The following is a 2552-nucleotide window of genomic DNA, read 5'->3' as shown; positions in this document are numbered from 1 at the left end:
GCGCCGGCCGCTGCGCCGGCTGGGTGAGTAGGTGAACCCAAGGCAGAAAGTTTTCGATCAATATCCTGGCAGAGCTGTGCCAGGCGATCCATCCGCTGGTTAGACTGATTCTGCTGGTTAGTGAGAGAATTTAGGAGGTCGTCATGTCTAGCCAAGACTGTTAATGGGTCTGGGCGAGATCCTGCTGGGTCAGACTGCTGGCCGGATGATTCTGTCATAATGGAGGGTAAACCTCTGACCCACATGCAGAATCAGACCCGGAAACAATTGGTGAGTACTATTTCTTTTTTTATTAAAGAAAGAAACAATCTCAGGTTCTGCAGGTGATCCGAGGACCTAGGTCCGAGTCACGCCTGGAAGCGGAGAGAACAGGTTAAAGGTCTGGCCAGAGGAGGGCAAAGTGCGATAGGGAACCGAGTTCCAGCTTACGTTCTCTTGAAAGGCTTCTGACGGGGGGGGAAGGACGAGATCAAGCAGTGGGCTGGAGCGGGCAGGCAGGTGGGCTCAGAAAGCTGCAGGTAGGTTCGTCAGTGAGAGGTGGCCAGATCCTGGAAGTGAATGAGCAGAGAGGGAAAAGGTCTACAAGCAGAAATACTCTCGAGAGAATCACAAAAAGACTTAGCGTTTTCAAAAGGCTTTAGCGAGCTAGAGACTACCGTGGGAGGATAATCATCCGGCGGAGAGGAGAGGTCCGATGGCTCCTTAAATCCTCTCGACTGATGATCCAACTGGCTTCAGGCGTGCAGCTCCACTCCAGGCCACTCCCCAACGGGAAGCCGAAGGAGAGAGACCTTTCTTAAAGAGAAACCCAGAACCTGACAGTAAAAGCAGTGAACAGCACAGCTGGAGAAAACTGGTCACTGTGGCATCATAGAAATAATGCGGTGTAAAGTTCTCGTGACTTCAAATCCTTGATGCCTAATGTGGGGCCATGCATAATGAGTCTTTGGCAACTATTGCAGTGTATGCAGTCAAACTTGCAATTTTATGAATATAAGTGATGAGTGCATTTGGCTTCAGTTAGTCTGAATTTTCCCTCTTACATCTTGTGGAAGCTGCAGAGATGTAAGATAAACTGCATCCATCACCTTGTGATCTTCAACATTTTAAGCAATGTCATATTTCTGCTAAGCATTACATTAGCATGTCAAATTCAACTTCATAACGCTTTCAATTACCTAATAATTATTCCAAACGGTGCTTTATGACCATTAACAATGATGACTATAATGACGATAAGTCATGAAACCCTTGAATTGACAGAGGTAGTTTTTCGTTTAACCACCATTTGTTGTGTTGAAAAACCAAAAACACACTGTGGCTCTGCAGACACAGAACTAAGCTTCAAACAGAGACAACTGAAATGATACGACTGTGAACCAGAGAGGGCTGCTGATACGTAGGGAAGGACTTGGACTGCATGGAAAACAAAAAAAAGGAAGATTAAATCAAATTAACGAGTAAACTAAAACTAAAGTACTGAACTGTAGAAGAAAACTGACAAAATCAGAGGTGACCAAAGAAATAAAACACGTGATGTCTAGTCACTCATGCAACCTCAGTTAGCAACTTAATACGATTTAGAAATGCAAAGCGATGTGATTTTTGCGACGGCCTCCTCGGTACGACCTGCCATCTTGCAGACAGCCTCTAATTTCACCCCTTACTCCCACTTTTTCTAGCTTACTGACACACTGCTCTCTCATCTGACCCTAACCTCTCGACTGCTTTGCCATAATTGTCACTGTGTCTCATCAAACCCCCATCTAACAACAGCGTCCTTCTCGCTGTCCCCGGAGAGACTGTGTCGTCCCTCTTACTGGCTGATTGTTATCTAATTTTAGGAGTTTGCATATTTTTTTTTCAGCTTCATAAGCAGCCAAACCCTCGTCAGCTTTTATTAATATTCTCCAGCTGACATGCTAAGCACAGGCTGCCTTGTAAATTCCTCTTACGAGGATGTCGGGTGTCTTGTATTTCGTTTATCTCTCCTAAGCTGCTCAAGTTGGTGTCTCGCATAATATTAACAATTAATAAAAAATAAAACAACTGTTACAGAGAACTCTTGAGTATTTGCGGCATCCAATGTGAATGGAGATGGAGAGAGATAGCAGCTAATTAAAAAAAACTGGTGTTTTTTAATGAGTTTGCCTTTTTTAATTACTTTGTAAATAAAATACTATATGTCAATAAATATGTTTTCTTCTAGTATGAAGTCTGTTGTGTGCGCGCGTTAGCTTAGTTATGTCTAGATTTAGATACATGAAGCCATACAAAGTCTGGCTAAATTTGGGACAAACTATAAAATCGAAATGATGAAATATGATTACTGTTATATCAACAGTAAGCTGTTAAAAACTCATTCATTTTATCATAAATCTCAAAGCACAGCTTGGTAAATTTTGTTCCAAGTAATGCCATGTCCTTGACAATAATGAATCATCACGTTTAGAATATTAAATGGCCTAAATTGCAGATAAAATAATGAAGATAAATATTGAAAACTCAGTTTTAGAATTAAATATTTCAGTTTGATCATCAAAGTGGGGTTA

General features: G+C 42.0%; 1 long non-coding RNA gene across 1 annotated transcript; it reads right to left on the bottom strand.

Annotated features, from left to right (window-relative positions):
• Positions 1-267: 267 nt before the first annotated feature.
• LOC148152514 (uncharacterized) lies at positions 268-814 on the bottom strand. Its single transcript, XR_015762188.1, has 3 exons — positions 657-814; positions 430-548; positions 268-353 (listed from the first exon to the last, which is right to left on the bottom strand). It is a non-coding gene; the product is annotated as an uncharacterized LOC148152514 (long non-coding RNA).
• Between the last annotated feature and the right edge of the window lie 1738 nt (positions 815-2552).

The sequence above is a fragment of the Poecilia mexicana genome, unplaced genomic scaffold (genome assembly GCF_051168715.1).
Source record: "Poecilia mexicana isolate PSO_F unplaced genomic scaffold, ASM5116871v1 scaffold_23, whole genome shotgun sequence".
Taxonomy (NCBI): Eukaryota; Metazoa; Chordata; class Actinopteri; order Cyprinodontiformes; family Poeciliidae; genus Poecilia; species Poecilia mexicana.
This window is presented reverse-complemented; position numbering and strand designations above follow the sequence as displayed.